Source organism: Saimiri boliviensis, chromosome 2, assembly GCF_048565385.1.
Source record: "Saimiri boliviensis isolate mSaiBol1 chromosome 2, mSaiBol1.pri, whole genome shotgun sequence".
NCBI lineage: Eukaryota > Metazoa > Chordata > Mammalia > Primates > Cebidae > Saimiri > Saimiri boliviensis.
Genome location: NC_133450.1, coordinates 200,267,368 through 200,280,724, shown reverse-complemented (window position 1 = coordinate 200,280,724; position 13,357 = coordinate 200,267,368).

Genomic DNA, 13,357 nt, shown 5'->3' with positions numbered 1-13,357 from the left:
GGAAAGCATCCTACCCTGAGAATTGGAGGAACCAAAGAGGAGGCAAGGAAATGATACTACCCAGAAAAGCTGGAATCACTGGGCCTGGTGAAGAAAGATGGACCATTAGGTGGAGCTGTCCAGCAGGAGCCAGAGCAAGGGAGGAGATGCTGCCCCTGCCTGAGACATCACCTAAAGCAAGGAAAATTGGTGGTGATGGGGGCAGAATCCTCTGACTTCTCCCTTCCTTTTACTCTTTCTAGTACATCCATTGGAAAAACTTACAGCCAGTTGGCAAGGGAGCCTAGTGCGTAAGGGAGGCCACCTGTGTGATATCAACTGGAACCAGGGAAGGCTAGGCAAAGATCTGAGAGCAGACAGGAAATAACTGGTACACTCATTCCCATGTCCAGTGTGTCTCCCACCAGAATGCAGGTTCGTTTAGGGCAGGGTCTATTGTGTTTACTCCTCAGCACTGAGAAATATCTGCACTTGGGAGGCTTTCAAGAAATATTGACGGATTAAGGCTGATTCCTGCTTCTTGAGGAATGGAAAATATTTGAACCTTTGTTTAGACAGCCATTAAATCTGGTTAAAAATAGTCACCCCACAGTTTGCTTGTGATGAGTAAATGAGAAAATATGAATACACATGCCTAAAATTATGGGCAGCACTTAATAAAGATTCCATAAAGATTGTAGACTTCATGAACTCATCCATTTTTCAGTTGTACTTGGACATAGTAATCAAACCTACACAGACAATAATTTCCTATGGACTACTTATGTCTCCTGATACTATAAAATACAGTCATATGCCACATAATGATGTTTCTATTAATGACAGACCATGTATACAATGGTCCCATAAGATTATAACGGAGTTGAGAAATTCCTATCACCTACTGATGTCATAGCTGTCATAATGTTGTAGTGCAATGCATGACCTTTTCTTTGACTATATTTAGATACACAAATATTGTATTAGAGTTGCCTGCAGTATTCAGTACAGTAACATGCTGTACAGGCCTGCAGCCCAGGAACCACAGGCTATCCCATATAGCACAGGTGTGGAGGAAGCTATACCATCTAGGTTTGTGTAAGTACACTCTAGGGTGTTCCACATTGCCTAATGATGCATTTCACTAATGTATTCCTATTTTTAAGCCACACATGACTGTGGTTTAAAAAAAATCAGTGCTAACATTTTTTAGCAAGCCTCACCATCTATAATGTATCTTTACAATAATAATCTCATTAGATTCTCTCTAAACATCCATGTGAATTGGGTAAAAACAACTATTAATCATTGAGAGCTTATCCATGCCACATATTGTACTGTTCTAAATGTTTTGCACCTAGTAATTACCTTCATCTTCACAAGAACTCTATAAAGTAGACGTTGCAGATCAGGAAACTGAGGCACAAAGAGCTCAAGGGGTTTGGAACTCAGAGCAGACACGATGGGCATGTTCGAGTTCTGCAAGGTAGCTCAGTGACGTGGGGGCAAGAGCAGGGATTCACTTACTTAACTCCTCTTTGACTCAAGCCAAACCTGCATGCCGCTGAGCACAGGCAATGGGGAGGTGAGAGAAGCTGCATGCTTGCTAGCAGCTCCTGGAGAACAGGGTCAAGCCTGAAGCAGCCCTGGCACCTTCATACAACACCCACCTCCACACACACACAGCAGAGGCTCAGGAAATGCCTGCTGGGCCAAGTAAACACTGGTACATTGCTGAGTTGGGCCTGGTGGGAGTTTTTTTCCACATGTCAGTATAAAGGAAACATTCACAGATGAAACAGTGACCCAGTCAGCCAGCAGGCCTCATTCTGGGGCTGCCCACACACACCTGAGGCAGCAAGCAGGCACCTGAATGGTTTATGTCTGCAAAGCCTTTGTGGAAACAGCAGGCGATAATGTGGACAGGTCAAAAGTTTACACCTGAGAGTTCACGTCTCTGGGATACTAAATAAAAGCTAACATCTTGAATTTGATTTTGGAACAGTAAAAGGACATGAGTGGAAACCCCCAAAAAAGTTGCAGTTTAGCTAACAGTAAAGTACCAGTGTGAACTTCTCAGTTGTGATGAATTGACTGTGGTTGTGTACTATTAACATGAGGGAAAATTGGGTGAAGGGTACACAGCAACTTTCTACCTTATCTGCAACTTTTTTTGAAAAGCGGAAAATTATTCCAAAAAGTTTTATTCCACTAATTAAAAAATTCTCTGAAATGGAATTTTAACTTCATCACATACTATGTGAGTCATTTACACTCTTTTTTCCTTTTTTGAGACAGAATTTTCCTCTTGTTGCCCAGGCTGAAGTGTAATGGCGCGATCTCAACTCACTGCAACCTCTGCTTCCCCAGTTCAAGTGATTCTTCCGCTTCAGCCTCCCAAGTAGCTGAGATTACAGGCATGCACCACCATGCCTGACTAATTTTTTGTATTTTTAGTAGAGACAAGGTTTCTCCATGTTGGTCAGGATGGTCTCGAACTCCCAACCTCAGGTGATCTGCCTGCCTCAGCCTCCCAAAGTGCTGGGATTACAGGTGTAAGCCACCATGCCTGGCCTACACTCTCTTCATGTGCATTACTTAGCTCCTTCATCTGGAGCCACAAATATGGTGGTAGTAATGATAACTGCCTCAGAGTTTGAACAGCATTTAGCCTTGTCCAGCACAGCAAATACTCAATAGATGTTGGCTATTGTTATTATTCACACTGTCTTCAAACTGCTGTCAGAGGTGGTTGTAGACATGGAAACCACTGTTCAGTTCCCTCTTCATGGAAAGACTTGTGGCCCAGTTGCAGGGAGAAGTCTTGCCTGAGGTCTTGTGCTTCCTGGGACAGCCATACCTGCTAACCGAGTGATGGGGACTGACGGGTCGGGTATGAAGGCCCAGCCACTTCTGCCAGGTGTATGATAGCTCTGCTAGGCAATGCTTGCTCCCAGTCTCCCTATGGCCTGATGGAGGCTTATCAAGTCCTCATGGCAGTTGGCTTCTTCCTCCACTCAATTCTTTCACAGGTGTTGAGCCCTAATAAACATCCATCTGAGTGTTTTCTTTCCAAGAACCTTATCTGCAGCAGTTGGTGCTGGGAATGATCCAAGAAAGTAGGTGACTAGATGGAGCTTGGGAGCTGTGTTACTCACCTCTCAGTCAGCAAGGAGGACCACAACTCCATGGCAGGTGGAATATAGGAAAGCCTGTGCACACAGTGGCTTCCCACCATGGTGAACTGGCTGGGGTACTTGTGGATGGAGTGTGCTGGCAGTCAATGAATGTTTCAGGCACTTGAAGTTGAGGGTTGAGAGTGGGGATAGTAGCTAGGAAAGTAACAGGACTGAATGGCCATTGCTGAACACCACTATGTCCCTACAGAAAGATAGTGAATAGCAAAAGGTTACTAACAAGTAATAGAAAGCCAGAAATGGAAGCCAGAGGGCTTCTTTAATTGCATGCAAAGAAGCTTTCATCTTCTACAAACGGAAGTGGGGAAAGAGCCTAACTAGGAGAAGCCCAAGACTTAATACAGTGGTTAACTGCCCAACCAGGGCAAGCTTGTTATGCCAAGGTAAGGTCCCTGTTTTGGAAAACCTGGGATCCTCACCAATAGGATAGGGATATCTGGGTGGATGCCCATGAATATTTCAATTTTCCGGACTCCTCGGAACCAGAAACATGGCCCAGCTCTCTTTTTTTTGGGTTAACCCTCCCCATCCCTCAAGACAATATACAGGGCCCTCTCTGCATAGCACCATGTGTTCCCATAGGGCCCACCTCTGTCTCACCTCCCCACTTTGGGATTTCCTTTAAGAAATTCTTACCAGCCAGGCATGGTGGCTCACACCTGTAATCCCAACACTTTGGGAGGCCGAGGCAGGTGGATTACCTGAGGTCAGGAGTTCAACACCAGCCTGACCAACATGGAGAAACCCCATCTCTGCTAAAAACGCAAAAAATTAGCCAGGCATGGTGGCACATGCCTGTAATCCCAGCTACTCAGGAGGCTGAGGAAGGAGAATCACTTGAATCTGGGAGGCGGAGGTTGTGGTGAGCCAAGATTGTGCCATTGCACTCCACCCTGGGCAACAAGAGTGAAACTCTGTCTCAAAAAAAAAAAAAGAAAAAAAATTCTAAGAAAAAAAATCCAGTCCTGCCCTGCCCTGCCCTGCCCTGCCCTGCCCTGCCCTGCCCTGCCCTGCCCTTCCCTTCCCTTCTTCCCTTCTTCTTTCTTTCGAGACAGGGTCTTATTCTGTCTCCCAGGCTGGCGTGCAGTGGCATGATCTCAGCTCACTACAACCTTCGCCTTTCAGGTTCAAGCGATTCTCCTGCCTCAGCCTTCCTAATAGCTGGGATTACAGCTGCCCACCACTAAGCCCAGGTAATTTTTGCATTTTTATTAGAAACACGGTTTCACCATGTTGGTCAGGCTGGTCTTGAACTCCTGACCTCAGGTAATCCACCTGCCTTGATCTCTCAAAGTGCTGGGATTACAGGCTTGAGCCACCCTACCTGGCCTATAATTTTCGTAGTCTATTTATGAATTTTTACAGTTTTACCTGTTACATTCAGGTCTTCAGTCAACCAAAGATAACACACACACACACGAAGATTTATTTTTTCAGATAGGAGCCAGTTTTCCAACTCCATTTATTAAATATTCCATCCTCTGTCCACTGATTCTTGATAACATGCATATCACCTATCAAGTTCTAGGATAATCATAGGTTTGTTTTAGGATTTTCTAGTTCGTGCTGTTTGCTTTGTCACCTGCTTTTTTGGCTCTGGCTTTCTAGTATGTCTTAGTAACTGGTAAGAAGGTATGTGTAAGTAATAATCATCATCACAGATGAAGATACTCAGGCTTGGAAAACCTGAGAAAGTGTCTAAGATCACATTGCTAAGTGGCCGAAGGGGGATCTGAACTCAGATTTGAGTTATTTCAAAGATTGAGCTCTTTCCCCACCACCAGGCTATCTTCAGAGCTGGCTTTTTTCCCCATGAACGAAAAAAGAATGGGATGGTATTTTGAGTGCACTGACTTCATGCTCCCAGCCTCAAGTTCCTTCCCAGAAGAAACTGATATTTCCTTTTGGAACCCATGAAACCACACTGTTGGCTTCCCTTGGGAGCACCCAGCTGTAGAAAGAACCAGTCCTGAGCTCAGGACCCAGAGAAATAACCCCTGCTTCTGTGAGCTTCCTGTTTCCTGTACTATGGTAGCAGGGAAGGGCTGGGAAGCCTCATAATTATCTTTACCCTTTGAAAATAGATCGAAACACATCTGTTCTCTGCTGAAAACAAACATACAACACTACCCCACTCCAAGAAAAAACAAAACCTGCAATGGATCTCCGAGGAAGCAATTTGCTGCAGACTTTGCTTGTTTTTGTTTCTTTTTAGCTAATACATCTCTTTTACCTAGAATGGATTCATATGCAGAAGCCCCCAAATGTAAAACATTGAAATGAAGCTTTGGAGACAAGGGGCCCGGAACCCCGCCTGTTGAGCCTTCTCCTTGTGCTTGGCATGCAGTGGTATTATGTAAAATATTTGTTGGCTTAATAAAGAAAGCTTTGGAGCCTGTTCATGGAACCCAGTTGATAATCAACTGACCCTGAGTTCAAGGCTGAGCCTCCAAATACGCCATTTAAGCCTCTTGTAAATTTGGCTCTGTCCTAACTTAATCTCCTACCCTCTAGACCAGTGTCTGAACCACACCAACAATCTCCTCATTCCCTACTTTGCTTGTTTTTTTATTTTATTTTATTTTTAATCTGTGCCTTTGCAAAAGCTTTTTCCTCTACTTGGGATGCATTTCCTCTCACTTCTCCTGCTGCTCATCAGATTATTGAAGGACGGCTATAAACATCTGTATTTTCTAGATGAGAAAACTGGGCTTACAGACATACAATGACAATATCAACAGGCACGGTCAGAACCCATATCACTCTGCTGCAGGAACGTTGAAAGTATATGACATGAATTCACTGGTTAAGAAAAAAAAAGAGGCCGGGCGCGGTGGCTCAAGCCTGTAATCCCAGCACTTTGGGAGGCCGAGGCGGATGGATCACGAGGTCAAGAGATCGAGACCATCCTGGTAAACAAGGTGAAACGCCGTCTCTACTAAAAATACAAAAAATTAGCTGGGCATGGTGGCGCGTGCCTGTGATCCCAGCTACTCAGGAGGTTGAGGCAGGAGAATTGCCTGAACCCGGGAGGCGGAGGTTGCGGTGAGCCGAGATCGTGCCATTGCACTTCAGCCTGGGTAACGAGCGAAACTCCGCCTCAAAAAAAAAAAAAAAAAAAAAAAAGAAAAGAAAAAAGAAAAAAAAAGAAAAATGTTTTGAAAATAAAAGCCGTCCACTTGTTATTTTTTTCCACTGTGGTAGGGAAGCCTCAGGGAAGCCTCTAGGGAGGCGACTATTAATCTGAGGCTTGAAACGCCTTGTCACTGATTCATTTATTTAACCAAAATTTATTGAGCGCCTACTGAGTGCCAGGTAGTAAGGATATCTAGAAAAAAAAAAAAACACAGGCCTGCCCTCCAGGAGTTCACACACTCATGATGGAGAAAAAAAAAAAAATCAGACAAAGGCAATGCTTTGTGTTGAGGCAGGTATGACAGGAGAGTCCATGGGAGGTTCCTGGTCCAGTGAGGGTTGTGAGGGATGTCACAGGAGACTCCCTGTCCAATGGTGGGTGGTGAAGGGGTTCATGAGAGGCCCTTGGTCCAATGAGAGGCTCATGGGAGGCCCCTGATCCAGTGGCTGGGGGTGTCATGCAAAGCTTGAGGAAGAAGGAATATCTGGGATGAGGAATAAGGGCTGAGTGTAGAAGGCTGAATGGGAAAACCAGGGGAAGAAGTGTCCAGAGAGACCCTGCAGGAGAATGAACAAAGGTCTGGAGGCCAGCCCTCTTTCCCTCGGCCCTGAAACAGACTAACAGCCATTTGTAATGTGTGTGAGTCCCAAGCTAACTGAGAAATCTATGAGGCCTAAGCCAGCTTTTCTGGGGTTACTGCAAATCCATCATCGCTCAAAGCTGCATTGTGTAGCTTGAGGTTAGAGCTTTGTAAAGTCCTACAGAAAGGGATACAGGAGTTGAAAGGCATTTCAGGCCACAAGAAAGAATGGCCTTTTGGAAAGACCTTGGTTCACTTTTTCCCCAGAAGCATCCCCTGCCCAGAGGCTGCAGGGACCTCTGGCTTAAGAATGGTCAAGTGAGGGTCACTGCTCCAGCTGGAAGGTAGCACCTGGACTAGCTCAGGGCCGGACAGAGGAGACAGGGAGCTTCAGGTAGTGTCACAGGCCACACAGGGGATCCTGCCGTGACCTATGCATGCCTCACAGAGGGCTTTCTGCTTGCACGAGTTGTCTTTGTTCAGATGGCTTTTGAAGGTGAAACACTGATTATTCTAAAGGGACAGACTTCCCTATCCCTACTCCGCTGCATTTACAGTCAAATAAATTTGAAAAAGAAAATACCCACTCATCTGACTCCAGATTCTATCAGTGTTCCCTTCAGCCATGACTTAGAAGGACAAAAGTTCAAGCCATCTCAGATACCTGAAGAAAATCCCACTGTCCCCCCAACCCTAATATTTGTATAGACCACACACACACACACACACACACACAAATTGGTCTAAATGGGTCTCAGAGGAGTCCTGGAGCCAGGTGAGTCCCCATCCTCCATCAGCTAGATTCTAGTTATAAGAACTTGGGCACACAGCTCACCCTCTCTAAACCTCAATTTTTTTGAGGTTTGCATGACACTTCTTAGAATTACATGAGTCAATGCAGATAGAGCTCTTGGTACCTGCAGTCACAAGGGGTTAGTTCTCTTCCTCCTTCCCCTGTAGTCTGGGCAATAGAGGCAAGTTATGAGCTGGGTCTCCAGACCAGTGTTTTCCCTCCTCTGCCAACCCAATTTCCCACAGCTTTGCAGCCACCCAGGGATCCTGGGTCTTCCACACTTCGGGCTCCTCCCCTGAAACTACACAGCTCTCCCTCACCACAAGGGGGCCTGCTGGCGCATGGCAGACAGCATTTGCCCTCCAGGTGTCCAGTCTGCTGCAGGTCAGGTCCTGGCTTTTTTTTCCATCACTCACTTGGACTTTTCGTGTTACTTCTCCCCACCCTACAGTGTGAGACCTCTCTCCTGTCCCACCCTATCTCCTTCAAAGACTTCAAACACACCTCCTTCCAGTTCCCTTGTTAGCTGTAGGTGCTGAGCTCCCACTACTGCCGATGGGGCCAGTTTTGCTTTTGGCTTTGAGACCAACGTCCATAAAACAAAGGTGTAAATCAATAGTTATGGTCAGATACGCACAGTTTGTGTGTCACATGTTCAGGGGGTGGAACAAGGGAACAATCCTCTGCTGGATCTGGAGCAGGAAAGACTTCACAGAGCCTGCAACGCTGAAGCGGGTTTTAAATGTTGAGTAGAAGGCCAGATGAGGAGAGGAATAGGGGAGAGTTTCTGGGCAGAGCACACCACAGTGTAAATGCACAGAGGGGCGGAAAAAGCCACGATAACAAAGCGCTGTTCAATGTCGTGGGGAGGGAGAAAGGCCAGGAGATAGTTCATAAGGGATGCTGAAAGCCAAGCAGGGAGTTTAGAATTGTTTTCCTGAAAGCAGGAATGGAGAGCATCACACAAGCACCAGGTATCTGAGCTCCCAACCGTGCCTCCGGAAGACAAGAGGGAACACTTCACCAGTGCCCCAGTGTCCTTCCCCGGCACTCTTTTCTGAGTCATCTAACACATCTAACAGAGAATCCAGCACCCGACACGGCAGTTCTCAAGCTTTTTGGTCTCACGCCCTTTCTTCCTCTTAAAAATTATCGAGAAACCCAGAGGAGTTCATATTTATTTTTGAGACAGAGTCTTGCTCTGTCACCCAGGGTGGAGTGCAGTGGCATGATCTCGGCTCACTGCAACCTCTGCCTTCCAGGTTAAGTGATTCTCCTGCCTCAGCTTCTCAAGTAGCTGGGATTACAGCACGTGCCACCACACCCAGCTAATTTTTGTATTTTCAGTAGAGAAGGGGTTTCACCATGTTGGCCAGGCTGGTCTCGAACTCCTGACCTCAGGTGATCCAGCTGCTTTGGCCTCCCAAAGTGCTGGGATTATAGGTGTGAGCCACAGCAACCAGCCTCCAGAGGAGTTTTTTGTTCATTTGGGTTTCATGTATCAGTATTTACTTGATTAGACATTAAAACAAAAATGTCAAAAATATTTAATTCATTTAAAATAAATTGATTACATGGCAGGATTTCTTTAAAAGCATCTTTTTTTTTTTTTTTTTTTTTTTTTTTTTGAGATGGAGTTTCACTCTTGTTACCCAGGCTGGAGTGCAATGGCGCGATCTCAGCTCACCGCAACCTCCGCCTCCTGGGTTCAGGCAATTCTCCTGCCTGAGCCTCCTGAGTAGCTGGGATTACAGGCATGTGCCGCCATGCCCAGCTAATTGTTTGTATTTTTAGTGGAGACGGGGTTTCACCATGTTGACCAGGATGGTCTCGATCTCTTGACCTTGTGATCCACCCGCCTCGGCCTCCCAAAGTGCTGGGATTACAGGCTTGAGCCACCGTGCCCGGCTAAAAGTATCTTTTTATGAAAAATAACTACCTTCAAAAAATCAGCGAGAATGGCATTAGATTTGATTTTTGCAAATTTCTGTTGTGTAGTTTAACAGAAGACAGCTGAATTCTCACATCTGCTTCTTCACTCAATCTGTTGTGATGTCACATGTTGTGTGCCCTTTGGGAAACTCCAAAATATACTCGTAAGAGAGTGAGGGCCAGGCACTGTGGCTCACACCTGTAATCCTAGAACTTTGGGAGGCCGAGGTGGGCAGATCACTTGAGGCCAAAAGTTCAAGACCTCCAGCCTGGCCAACATGACGAAACCCTGTCTCTATTGAAAAAGGAGAGAGAGAGAGAGACAGAGAGAGAGAGAGAGAGAGACAGAGAGAGAGACAGAGAGGAGGAAGGGAGGGGGGAGAGGGAGGGGGGAGGAAAGGAGGGAAAGGGAGCGGGAAGAGAGAGAGAGAATGAAAACTTAGGGAGAGTTTTAGTATTTTCTTTTTTTCTGAGAAGGAGTATCGTTCTTGTTGCCCAGGCTGGACTACAATGGCAGGATTTTGGTTCACTACAACCTCCACTTTTCAGGTTCAAGCGATTCTCCTGCCTTAACCTCCCAAGTAGCTGGGATTACAGGTATGCACCATCACACCCTGCTAATTTTGTATTTTTAATAGAGACAGGATTTCTCCATGTTGGCCACACTGGTCTTGAACTTCCGACCTTAGGTGATCTGCCCACCTCAGCCTCCCAAAGTGCTGGGATTACAGATGTGAGCCACTATGCCTAACCTAGTGTTTTTATGAAAATAATCTTGACACTTGTAATCCCAACAGTTTTGGGAGGCCGAGGCAGGCAGCTCACTTGAGGTCAGGAGTTCAAGACCAGCCTGACCCACATGGTAAAACCCCATCTCTACTAAAAAATAAAAATAAATAAAAATAAAAAAAAATTAGCCAGGTGTGGTGGTAGGCACCTGTAATTGCAGCTACTTGGGAGATTGAGGCAGGAGAATTGCTTGAACCCAGAAGTCAGAGGTTGCTGTGAGCTGAGATCATGTCACTGCACTCTAGCCTGGGCAACAGAGCAAGACTCCAACTCAAAAAAAAAAAAAATTTGATTTCATAGACCCCTGCCTCTCCCAGCTCCTGAAAACAGTCTTCATACTGCATGTTAAGAACTGCTGGTCTAGCAATAACCAGGCAAATCACCAGTGGAACAAATAACTGTGAAAACAGCAAAGAGAGGAGACAGGAAGAAATCACAGGCAGGATAGAGACTGGCTCAGGGAGTGTGAAGGGTCAGGGGCTGCAGGGAGGCAGTGTCACTTGACTTCGGAACTAATCAACTTAGGTTTGCCACCTGGCTCTGCCACTTAGTAGCTGCATAGCTCTTCCCTGACTGACCTGTTACTCCATTTGTAAAATGGCAAAATTGTGTCATATAAGAAAAGCACTTAGCACAGGATGAGACACTGGACTTGTAAATGACAGATCCATTTCCTTGGTCCAGAATAGAACTTTATGAAAACAGCAGTATTTGTTTAGCAGGCTGCTTTTGCTTCTGTAACATGGGTCAGAAATGACACCCAAATGTATAGACACCTTGAAAAGTCTGGTGTATTACCAGGGTTACTTAGTCTAAAGGCACAGTGTGATGTGGCTGCCAAGCCAGCATGACTAAATTTAGGCTGCATTAATAGAGGTATTATGCACAGAACAAGGGAGGTGAGGGCTCCCCTGTAGTTCATATTGCTCAGCCCTTCCTGAAGTATTGGGTTCATCTAAATGGGGAAGGACTCAATTCACTCATTCCAACTGAGGGACTTTTTGCAGCTTAAGACTTGGCCAGAGGGTGGGACATGGTCAGAGAGAATGCAATCACTCTTCTCAAAGACCTAAAGGACGGACACAGGAAAGGGTGGTTAAATTGGCTCAGGGTGAGCCCCAGAAGTGAACTAGAGCCTGAAGATAGCCTGGTTAGAGAGGAAAATCAGGGATCCCAATGCAGCGACCCTTCAACCACTGCAGTATCTGAAATCTAAGAGGTCTGAGCTGGAGGGACTGCCTGCGGTTGTTGGAAGCGTGCATGTGGAGGCTGAAGTCACGCATGTGGGAAGCACTCCATTGCGGGGGTCCCCCTCAAACCCGCCCCAATTCTGAGTTCCTGTGCCTCTGGAAGAGCAGCAAGATTGTCAGAAGAAATCAAAAGAAAACATTGAGAAGAAACAGTCCCTCGAGACAGGAAGAAGGAGCAGTGGGCATTTTGTCTGGCAGGTTTGCCTGGCTCTCTGCCAAAGTTGATCTGGAGGTTGTATGTAGCTGCCAATCCTGTGGCCTAGAAACAGACAGGAGAAAACATGGCATTACTCAGAAACAGGTCGTAAAAATGAAAACTTTGTTCCCCAAATGCCAAATGCTTGGGCTGTGCTGCCCAGCTGAGTGGGATGCCCACTGGCTGCTTGGGAACACTGAGCCAATCACAGTGAGGCAGGGAAGGCAGCAGCACCCTGAGATCAAAGAGGCTCACGCACGGAGCAACACGCTTTGTGGGAGAAAGGCAAAAAGAACTTCTCTTCCAAGACAGTCTTTGACTGTAGGGTAGGCAGTTGGCACCCACATCAAAAAAGAGACCTGGCCTTCGTAAAGATACTCTCAATCTACTCTCTCACTTGATCTCCACCAGCAACCTGGGGCAGGCATCCACAGCTCTATTTTGCAGATGAGAAAAACAGAGCAGAGGGAGACGGACTTGGCTGAGGCCACTCAGCTGATGTGGCTGTGAAGAAAACAATGGGAGACCGATGGACTCCAGGTTCCAACCCAGACCCTCAGACCTGACCTCGGCAAAGGCTTTCTGGAGTGCTGCTGTCAGTGTGCTCTCCAACTAAGTCTCAGATGCACGCTCATCTGGAACTGGTCAGTAGAACCCTGCAGTCTCCACCACCAGACAGTTCACTGCATTATGTGTCAAGAACCCGGTGGAAAGCTCCCTGGAGCTGAGGAACGAAAAACAGAGCTGCCTTTGAGGCACTGTTCATTGACTATCTTCTCAGGCCACTTTCAGAGCCAAAGGGGTTCTGGCAAAGGTAAAGAGGGAGCTTAGGACCACAGGAAAGATGGCAAAAGGCATCTCAACCCATTGTTCACCGTCTGTCCACGCAGTGTTGTCTCGGCATCTCCTTCGGTCCAGCCCTTGACCTGATTTTGGGGATACAGAGATGAAAGGCACAGCACTGAAGTTTGAAGAGCTCATCAGTTTTCTCTTGCTCAGTACCTACAGTGACACACCAAATGCACACAATCCCAGTTCAAGGTTTTCACCTTTATGCAGGTACTTAGAAGTGGCTGAGGGAGCCCAGGAGTTCTCTGGCCCAAATTAGAGGGGAATAGGGGGTCATGGGAAGTCTTCCTGGAAGAGGGGCCATATTTTGCATAAAGAAAAATTAGCAAGATAAAGGATGTGGAAAAATTCCAAACCACAGGCTCACCCATGGCGATTGCTCCTTGTTCAGGGAATGCATGCATCAGAGCAGCAACACGTGCCAGGACAGAGAGGGCACCATGCCAGGGTGGGGCTGCATTTCCTCCTAAACTCCACCACTGTCTCTCACCACAAGCACCTAAAACACACAGGTCCTAAACTCCAAGTAGGAGGTAATCTTCCAGTGGAACAGCAACTGGAGCAGAACAAATAAGGCCCTTCCTTGCCCATGCAATGGTGCTTTCCCGGAAGCTCCATCATAGGAGCACCACACTAGGAAATCATCTAAGCACATT